We start from the raw sequence: 11,309 nt of genomic DNA, 5'->3' as shown, positions 1-11,309 counted from the left end.
AGGGTTGTATACTACAACACTTCCCTGACATTATTTCCTGGGGAGGGGTGTCGGGTTACACTAAGACCATGCCGCGTGCCAGAGCCTTCGCCCCCATCAGATGGAACCAGGTGGCAGATCTTTACAGGCGCTGTCTTGACCGCATAGCTGCTGCGGATGTCCACTACGACTGTTGCGCTGATCACCTTGAGACGATTCCGTTTGATGAGATCGTACTATATTATGGATGGTTGGCTGCCAGTTCGACCATCATTGTTCGTTTTCTTCCGGAGTACGTCAAGCGGCTATTCGGCTACCAGTAGACGATACCTCGCCACCCTTCTGACTCCGCTCCTATCGCCATGACTCGTCGACAACTAGATGAGGTCTTTGCATATTAGGAGCACCACATGGTTCATGTCGAGGCTCGCGCGACCACATCAGAGAGGGACTGGAGTTGCGTCGACGGGTACATCACCTGGTACTATAGAGTGTCACACTCATACATGCTTCCCACCACATTTAGATCACCGCCCAAACAAGCCCACAAGGAGAATTTTCGAACTCATCGGGCTCAAATGGACCACACTCAGGATGTTTTTCCTCGGTGTCGTGAGATAGCCGACATGGCGCGGGCAGACATTGCCGACGGTTTATTCCCTAAGGGGTCTGATGGCAGACGTCTAGTGGAGTGTATCATTAGGGTGGCAGATGAGACATATTTTTACAGTAGAAACCGGGCCAGGACAGGTGGGGCACTCGACGGTAGAGGCAGAGTAGCCAACAAACAGCGCGGTGGACGCAAAAGCGGAGGCGGGATCAGAGGCAAAGGAGAGACACAAGATGATGTCCGACACACAGTAGTGATGCATGTGTTTTATTTGATATATTTATTTTGATTTCATTTATGTAAGTTACTTTGACATATGTATTCGACATTATTGGCCGACGATTTATGCGATGTATTTTTTTGACGTTCTATTTACTATTACCTATCAATTGCATTACTTTAATTTACTGTAATTGGGTTTTTCATTGTTGTTATAAAAATTGTTTTTCGGAGTGAAATGTATGTCATTTGAAAATATAGCAGAGTATTCCGTAGGTGCATCTACGGAACACTTTATTTTAACACGTTTTGTAGATGCACCTATGAAAAGAAACAATTTTTAAAAAAATATATATACTTCCGAATATATATCTACGGAAACATGAGACATAATTGAAATTCCGTCATGTTTGCAAGAGATTCTATCTAATTTAATTACCATTTATTAATTTAATTTCAAAATAATTTAATTAAAATTTCACAGCTTTCTTTGAAAGACTCAATCATAAGGAACACCAATTGCATTCAAATTCAAATTATAATAATTTTAGAGACAAAATCCTTTCTATTTAAATCAATTTTACAATTTAGAATGAATTCGAGAGGCTCCAAACTAGAACCAAACTAAATCAGACTTTCAAAATCGCGTTCTGTTAATTCCATCTAATTCCTCGCAACATTGTTGCTAGCTTTTCTCACAATCGCTTAGTGAACGCGCTTTCCTTGCGTCGAGAACAATCCTCAAACAACGCACAATTCAAAACCACTTAGGTTATAGTCACTCATGGATGATGAACATGAACCATTTTCAGCACTTCCATGGCTTTGGGTAACTGAAGCCCTAGCAGGTTTCAAAGAAATCCCCTTATCCACTTTACAAGGTTCCATCCATTATCCAATCCATTGATTTTCTTAATTTTAACTTTTTTTTTTTTGATTTTCAGTTTGGATATATAAATTCATGATTGTTCTCTTTTGTAGGTTTGATTAATGAAGCACCTGTAAGGCGTGATGATTTTTGTGAAAATACAAAGCAATTGGTTGCTTTGAAGTGTTTGGAGGAACTTTATGCTTCGTTTTCTTCTTCAACATTGGATTCTACAGTTGAAATTGATTCTTCGCGAACTTGTGAAGATGTTCTTCAAGAAATATTGCGTGGGGTAAAATAATTTAAAATGTTCAATCTTCTTTTTCTGTTTGATTTATGGGAAAATTGCATGGACCGTTGTTAAAATATGTAAAAATGTCACTTAGTCTGGTCTATGTAGCACTGACACCTCTGAAAAAAAAGTGTGTCTTTGTCAGTGTCGGTGTTTAAAACCGACCGACACTTGTAATTATACCTTTAATTTATTCTCTTTTTTTTTTCAAATTATTACTAGTGTACTTGTGTTTCTGGTGTCCATGCTTCATAACTAGTTTTCAAATGACCGTTAACCTCCATTATTTGTTTTTTTAGTTTACATAAATGACAAGTATGTGTTTGTTTCCGCTTTCAATTGCTGTATCACTGTGCGTCCAGCAGATTCATAAATTCCCTGCTTAGTAAAATTTTAGTTAAAATGGCGTTGGGACATGAGAATTTAATCACAAACTCCAAACCAAACAAGCAATAAAATGTCACTCATGCTCCCTCTTGTCTTCAAATGACCTACCTTATTTGTGTTCATAGTTGACAATGTTTTAAACAAAAGTATGCTGCTGCAATATGCACCGCAGCGTCATAGTATTAGATGTCTCTGACTACAACATTCCACGATTTAGGCCCTATCTGACCGCCATAATCTGCTTTATTGAAGACTGTGATAACAAATTAAAAGCTTTCTATCATTTTCCTAACATATTTTTGTAACATAAAATTTTAAATGCCCTGCCTGCCTTTTCTTGTAAGCAGTAGCAATCGTGGGCCTTACCTGCAATCAGAGGTGTTTCATATGGATTCAGTTCATACTCCTGCAATGAGCAGTATTTTCTTTTTTTATGCAAAATATCATAGAGGGTTCCATTTAGCATGTAGCTATAACGAATTAGACCATAATCTTTTCCTCACCGGAAGGCTCTTATGCGGCCAATAATAATGTACCGAACACTTGGGTTTATTAGCCTCCATGAATTAGTTAAGAAGGGACAGAGAACTTTCATCACTAGTGATATGGACTCTGCTTAATTTTCTACTACTTCAAAACAAAATATAAACTAATCTAGTAACACCAAAACAACAAATATTAAGAATCCAAGAACTATCATCAAAATTGTAAATTTACTGACGCCTTTTTGAATATTCTCGCAGCTGTTGTGCTTCAAATTTTGAGGAAAAAAATTACTGATAAAGCAGAAGCTTGATTCAGCTCTATAGATCTGTTAGTTACAGTCTGCAGAGTTGTAATTAGAAAGCATATGTTTTTCGAGTAAAACTAAGTAGTGAAGAGCATGTTATTAGTCTTTTCAATTTTTAAGTCAATGTTTTCTACTGACTAAAACTTCAAGCAATTGCTTGATCTGGGACTGGGATTGATGCCACGATACTTCTGAGAAATTATGCTTGCATTGTTGTGTTAGAAGCGTTATATCATGTGTTTATTACCTTAGTTGATATAAGATGTAGGTGCTTTATTTACATGATGCATATATATCACCTTACTGTATTTATAATGTATTTACATCAAGTACTATGAATGCTCAAGGATGTGATTGAGTAATATCTCCTTAATTAGTAGCTAATTGATGTCTCTATTCAACTAAGAGATATATTAACATGTGACTTATTCTAACAGTTATGCTAATTGAGTTTGAGATAAAATCTTTTCTTTCTGGTTATATATAAATCAGGTGCCTTCATCAAATCTGAAAATTGCTGGAGCAGAGCTATTGAAATGGGATGTTAACCCATTTATCACACACAAAAGAGCTGACAATGTGAAATGTCACTTAGAGAAGGTGATGAGAGAGTCTTTTTTTCTTTTCTTTTTTTACCTTTTGAGAAATCTAGAAAGAAAAGTAGCTGCTTTGCCCTCTCCCTTTTGAAATTTGTATTGTCTCATTCACGTCTTTTATTTGGTTTGTGCTTCTCATCTTGCTGAATAGCTGAAAGAATCAATATTGGAAGGTACACTGCCACTTACTGATCACTTAAAAGAGAGGAGTGGATTATTCCAAACGAATCGGCCTCATACAGTATGTGTGAATGATGGTAAAAGCAATAATCATTCAGTGAAGGATGTTGGGAACTCCACTTATGCAGAAGACATGGGAGCAAAAGAAAACTCAGTGTCCTTAATATTAGAGGATGGCAACAAATCTTCGAAAGAAGATTTACCTAATAAAAAACGTTTGTCCTCTAAGAGGAATAGGGTTTACTCGGCTGATGAGCATTTAACAAGTTGCTTTAATGAAAAGCAGGCTTGTATAAATGAACGTGATGAACTCTTAAGTAAAAAAAGGATTAAACGTAGTGCATTGACAAATTTTGATTCCAAGAAAGAAAAGCAAGTTTCTCGTCTTGAAAAGGAAGTGTCAGAAAACTCGACTGAAAATGTTCTAATTTCTGAGAATGTAGGGCATCAAACCAAAAAGAAAAACAGGAAAGCTCTGAGTGATGGATCCTTAGAGGCTAGTCATAATAGGTGCTTTGCTTCAAATTTGTGTCTGTCAAGTGGTCAAAATGAAGCCTTTCATGCTGAATCAGATATTGCCTTTAAGGCAACTTTGACGCCTCAGCAGAAAACTTCTGGAGGTAAACCCCTGTCTGAACATGAACCAGATTTGCAACTTAAAGATTTAAATTGTTCCCAGCAGACTGCTAGTAGTGTTAAAGCTCAAGATGATACTGATAATGGCTGTGGGATAGAGATACCAGGTGATACAGTTGCGTACCAAGGTGAAAAGATTAATCTCGTAATGAAAAAGCACAAAAAGAGGAAGTCTTGATACAAAGTGTAGCGAAGGTGGTCAATTACTGGTCTGTGAAGCGGTTACTGGCCCATTATTGGTTCCTGAAAGTTGTATTGGTATGACGACCAACATTTATCCTCAGCATACATCTGGAGTTGATCCTTGCCATAAATTTATAGATGAAACTAATGATACTGTAGATGTTGAGCCCATTCGAACATATGATGGTAATGCAAATAAAATTCAGCATATGACTAATCAATCTCAAACCCAGCAGCAGGAGCCAAATGTTGCATCTTCAAATGCCTCTCGGAAGCCAGTTGCTAGTGACAAAGCTGTAGTTGATACTGTCAATGATTGTGGAGCAGAGTTATCAAATGATAGTGATGAGCATCACAACGAAAAGATTGATCTTGGAGCCAAAAAAGATGAATTCGTGAACTCCCAGCACACTTTTGGTCAAGATTTGCCAGCAATGACTGAATCGACCAGACAAAATCTTTGCATGAAGTGCAATAAAACTGGACAATTATTGGTTTGTAAAACTACCACTTGTTCTTTGACGGTGCATAAAAACTGCCTGGGTGCATCTGCTCAGTTGGATGCTAAGGGAAACTTTTTCTGCCCATTTTGTGCTTATTCTAACACTATTTCAGAATATCTTGAAGCCAAGAAAATAGCTTCATTGGCAAGGAAAGAATTAGCTATCTTCATTACTAAGGGTATAAGAAAAGAAGCTGTAGAACGTGTTCATAAATCAGGTAGACAAGAATGTACATTTTCAAGGAAGAGTTATAAGTGCGAGCATACTCCGTTAACAGTGAATGAAGAAAATAGAGAAGATCATGCTGGTGAGCATGCAAATAAAGTTGGTAATTTTCCTTTTGAAAGAAGTCAGCAACAAGTTCCTATTTTAGCAGTTCACTCGTCATCCTTCAGAGAAAAGGAAAATGTAAAAAATGGGTTAGCAGGTGATGTAAGAGAAGAGGATGACTGTGAAATGCTGAATGCAAAGAGCTTAACTGATGAAAGAGTTGAAGACAGAGAAATGGAAACTGATCATGTAGGTGGACATGGCAATGAAAAGATTTCTTGTAAGAAGCTAAAGATTGTGTGTGCTAATGAAAGTAATGAAGAAGTTCTACAGAATATGGCAGAGCACAGTATGGATGGAACAGTAGAGCCAGTTTGGGCTCACAATACTGTAAAGGATGAACTTTCTAAAGATGAATCCAAGAAGCGTATTATTTCTAGATACTCCATGAGATTTCGTATGCATGAAGTTCAGAAGTAAGTTCCTACACTTTCCTACCATATATGATAAATTGATAATTGAACTTATTAATTGAGCTGTTAAGGAGTTCTTCTTATCTGATCATGTGCAGTGTTTCAATGTTATTTGGTAAAAATATTTTGATGTTGGAAATTTTGACCCAATTTTCCAATAAATTATTGAAGATGAGTTTACTCAAAGTTTTTCAACTGCATAAATCACTTTAAGGGGGTGTTTGGCTCAAGGTTGGTTTTTCATTCCGGACTCAGAATGGTATGCATAGGAATCTATCAATTCTATATTTGGTTGACTTTGACCATTCATGGGAATGTTATGAACTATTTCTAGGAATCTTCCTTTTTGGGTTTGGACGGAATTACATATTTTCACTATTCTAAAATCATGCCGAATTACTAATCTAGCAAATCAAACTAGGAGGAAAATTGCATTGATGCACACACATCACAACAAAAACCCACAGGTTTTCTCAGTTGAATTCCCTTAATTTGGCCCTGCTTGGACTGGGTTCAACTCCCTTTATTACTCTACCTACGGAATCTTTCCCATTGAGTTTCAATTTTGACTCTTTAAACTTTTCAATTCTATTCTTCGACGAAGATTCTTACTCATTCTGTCAGTTCATGAGGTACCAAAAAGCTAACTCAATGCTCGGCATTGTATCTAATACACCATTATTTGGTCTATTACAAACACTTTTGATAGCCAAATGGAGGGAAATGCGGGAGCAAGATTCAGAAGGAGAGAGAAGGGAAAGAATGAATGGCCTGTTAATCTTTTTGTAGCTTTTCCCGGGTGCCGGGTGGATATATGAAGAAAGTTTGTGTGATCGGAGTGACCATTAATCTAAATCCGTTTTTAGTCATTTAACATGCTATTTTTCTTGAAAGCAACAAAGTCTTCAGGTAAAACAAAAACTACTCCAATGCTGGTAAATTGATCTCTAGGAATGATGTTGTGGAAATCCTAATTAAATATGGCTGCAGAAATTAGTTTTGGGCGGTAATACTTTTTTTCATATTTAAAATCAATGGTGAGAACGTGACGTCCCCAACTCAAGATTCCAGGGAATGCAAAAATAAATCAAATGCCCCCGTCATGGTAACAATTACTTTTGAAGGACTGGAACTATTACAGTCATTCTAATTTGATTGATATTTTGATTCACAGCAAAATCAAAGAAAGCCCTCAGATAAGACGGAAAAAAATCCCATGGACAGTTGAGGAGGAAGAGCTGATACAGGTATTACTTTTCTTCTCTTCATCACTTCTTTGAAGTAGTGACTTTCTAAGCACCCAATTGCATTATGAATCTAAGTGAACATCGTGCTTCATAAATGGATTCCTTTTGCTAGCCCAATTCTTTGATTTAGAAACTTCCTAAATCCTAATACTGCATTAGAAAGTTAAAGGATTTGGATCCTTATATGTGTTTCTTCCAGCTTAAGCTTTATGGCTCGATATCTAACAGTTACTTACGTTTTTTGTTGTTGTAACAATTGCCTGTTTTAACTGTGTAGGAAGGGGTCCAGAAGTTTGGCTCCCGCGACTCAAAACTACCATGGAAGAAAATTTTGGCATTCGGTTCTCACTTGTTTGAGAAGAATGACAGACTTCGTACTCCACAAGATTTAAAGGATAAATGGAAAAACATGTGCAAAGCACACTCAAAATTGAAATAAAAATCTTTATTGGAAGGCGATTTCATATTATTCAGGCAAGTCGGACTGCCTCAGTTCCCCGTTATATTCTTATTGGTTGCAAAGAGGTTGAGAGTTACAGTTAATGACCCTATTTAGCAGAAATTCTTGTTTGCTTCTCTTCTTGTCACTAATATTATCAGCATATCTGATGCATTTCTTCTTTTTCTTACCAGAAAATTTGGCTAGTGGTTCAGCTTGATCCATATACTAACATTGCAACTGATAAAAGAGAATCGTGGAAGTGATGTTAACATGCCATATTTATAAAAAGTTAAATAGCTTGACCATTTGATTGGTGTAAATATTCATAGAACTGGACCTTTTTGTAAAGGTATCAGAGAATAGTGGAATCTCGATCAAATCTATTTTCGGTTTGTTTTACCCAGATGTTTCGAGTAAATTGTTTTTTCAGTTACTATAAGTTTACATAGGTATACATATAGATTGAGAACGCATGCGGGTGATCAAGGTGAAATGTAGGACTTGAAAATGGAAATTGGCTATATATAGGAAGTTGACCATAAATATACACCATATTTCCATGTAACGTGTTCATCTAACTTGTTCTTCCATTGAATCGAAATTCGGTTCATCGACACGGTCTCTTGGAGGAAGGTAAGAGCATCTTCAATACATGTTGTTTAATGCATATGTAGAAGTTGTTAGTTCCGTACGTTTTTAGCGTGACATTCCCGTTGCTTAATTTTTGTGTGAAAGTGTCATGTTTATCATTAAAAAACTATATATATATATATATATATATATATATATATATATTATATATATATATATATATATATATATATATATATATATATATATACACACGCGCACGTGCTTAGAGGTTGCTTATAATTAATTAGTTTAAGCAATCAAATTAATTAATTCTGACCAGGACATCAATGTCCTCTCATCCTAAATGTGTTTATGTCAACAGAAAATAAAATAGAGTGATACATTCACTCTCTTCAAAAAAGAAAAGAAAGAGTTTTGTTTTTTTGTTTTTGATTAGATTGATTTTCTTTCTGATTATTCTATCAGAAACGAAAATGGCAATTTCTTGTCCATCTTTATGGGGTGAATCACATTTTTAGGGGGACTTGGATCCTCTCCTTCAGTTTATTCTCTCCAACTATCTCCTTCACACTTATCTCTCTATCTCTCTCTAATATTTTCTCTCTCTTCTTCTTTTTATCATTTTTCTTAATACCATTAATTTAATTACACTTGCTTTTAGTGAAGGAGAGAAAAGGAGGGAAGGAGAGGATCCATGGTGTTTTTAGGGTGTGTTTTTAGGGTGTGTTTCGTTGGGGATAAATGGAGAGAAAGAGGAAATATTTAATAATTTATGTGTTTGGTTTAAATTCTAAGAGCATATGAGAGGTAGATGGAGGAGATCAAAATGCCTCCTGAGTCATTTTTTTCTATTTTAAACAAAAAATTTCATCTTTTTTATATTTATTGTATTTTTTATATCTTATTATTATTATTATTATTATTATATGTTTTAAGTTTTTTTTATTTTATTTTATATATTTTTATGTTACTTTTTCATTATTGTAATATCTTTGTTAGATTTTATTGTATTCGATAATTTCGTTAAAATTATATTATTAACGTTGTGTTTTTATAAAATCTTTTGTAATGTTTTTAGATTGAATACTTTATATTAGATTAATATCATTTTACCCCGGTAATATTATTTTTTTGGATTACCTCTTTATTTTTTTTAGATTCCTCCCCTAAGTGTACAAATTAAACACTGAATTTGGAGGTAAATAAAAAAAAATATTATAGGGGTAACTTGTGCACTTAAGGGGCAAAAAACATAGATTTTAACGTTTCAAGGGGATGATCCAAAAAATTCTTTTACAGGGTTAAGCGAATTTCGTCTATCTTATAGGGAATATTGTATATTCACATATATTTCGTCAATAAATTTGTATTTAAATTATAAATTATAAATATCGTAAAATTTCAAGGATAAAAAAGTAAATTAGTTTTAAAATACCTCCCCCCTTTGTGAACCAAACATATTTGTAAATAAATTTTCTCCCCTCTCCTTCCCCCTTCATATTTTGAATCAAAAATATATGTAATTGAAATCTCTCCCCTCTCCTTTCCCCTCCTCTTCCCTCTTATAGGGAATATTGTATATTCACATATATTTCGTCAATAAATTTGTATTTAAATTATAAATTATAAATATCGTAAAATTTCAAGGATAAAAAAGTAAATTAGTTTTAAAATACCTCCCTTCCCTTTGTGAACCAAACATATTTGTAAATAAATTTTCTCCCCTCTCCTTCCCCCTTCATATTTTGAATCAAAAATATATGTAATTGAAATCTCTCCCCTCCTTTTCTCTCCCCTCTCCTTTCCCTTCCTCTTCCCTCTCCTTGATAAAAATTTCTCCCCTTCCCTCGATTGAACCAAACGGACCCTTAAAAACCCATAATTGTTCTTGAAAATTTTCGAAAAATGCATCTCCGAACGCACCATAAATCATTTTTGCCAAAGTTCAGTTCGAAGATGCATCTTTGAATATTTCTGAGGTGTATTTGATGGTGCACCTCTGAAAACATCCATGAACCCATTTTCCAAGCGTTTTTCAATGAGAATTATCATTTAATCATTCAGTGAAACTTTCAGAGATACATCTTTGAAAATGTCAAGCGGAAAATTGAATATATCACCTTGCATGATCATCTCTCCCATACTTTATTCATCCTCCATAACCTAAAATCTTTAAATAAAAACTTTCATTCTCAATCAACTTTTCGACTCCAAATCATCATTATTGTATTTTATCACATCAAAGAGAGTAAAAGACGATACAATTTAAGGTAAAATTCATTCATTTTATACCTCATTGCTTGGATTAATTTTGTTCTTGAGCTGGAAATATAAGATAAATCTCTGAATTTACCTGCTATATGTTTCGGAGATGCATATCTGAATTTGTTTGTTAGTGTAATTTTTTAACCGTTTTTCTTTTTGGTTCGAATTAGATATGGTACACCTCAATATGTTTCTCAAAGCTACTGTAAGTAATGATGCAAAATCTGATGAAGTGAAGAATGATGTTAAATCGGATGAGGTGTAGGATGATGTTAGACCAGTTGATGCCGAGATAGATGTTGGTCAACATTTTACAAATAAACAACTATTTACTGCTCGTGAACATATGCTTGAATTGGTCCGTATGGTGGCCAAGAAATTGGGGTTTAACATTATAATTGGAAGGTTTGACAATGGTTCTAACCAAAAAACAAGCATTTGTAACCATAAGATGCGAGAGAAGTGGCACGTATGTTCCAGCAATTCAGAAGTTGAAACGTGATAACACTGGATCAAGAAAATATTAGTGCCCGTTTAAACATAATTTCCACATACATTCACTGATATTACCAGCATAGCAGGAACATCCACCGCAACGAAAAACATGCAAAAATATGATTAGATATTTATCTCTCTCTCTCTCTCTCTCTATATATATATATATATATATATATATATATATATATATATATATATATATATATATATATATATATATATATATATATATATATATATTGTTTACATTACTATTGCATATAGTTATTAAACTCTA

The 11,309-nt window shown here is 34.6% G+C and overlaps 1 pseudogene; it reads left to right on the top strand.

Annotated features, from left to right (window-relative positions):
* Positions 1–1,348: 1,348 nt before the first annotated feature.
* Positions 1,349–8,074, top strand: LOC131637127 (uncharacterized; annotated as a pseudogene).
* Positions 8,075–11,309: the final 3,235 nt, after the last annotated feature.

Source organism: Vicia villosa, unplaced genomic scaffold, assembly GCF_029867415.1.
Source record: "Vicia villosa cultivar HV-30 ecotype Madison, WI unplaced genomic scaffold, Vvil1.0 ctg.001916F_1_1, whole genome shotgun sequence".
Classification (NCBI taxonomy): domain Eukaryota; kingdom Viridiplantae; phylum Streptophyta; class Magnoliopsida; order Fabales; family Fabaceae; genus Vicia; species Vicia villosa.
The sequence above is the reverse complement of the archived record's forward strand: the minus strand, read 5'-3'. Positions and strand labels throughout refer to the sequence as shown.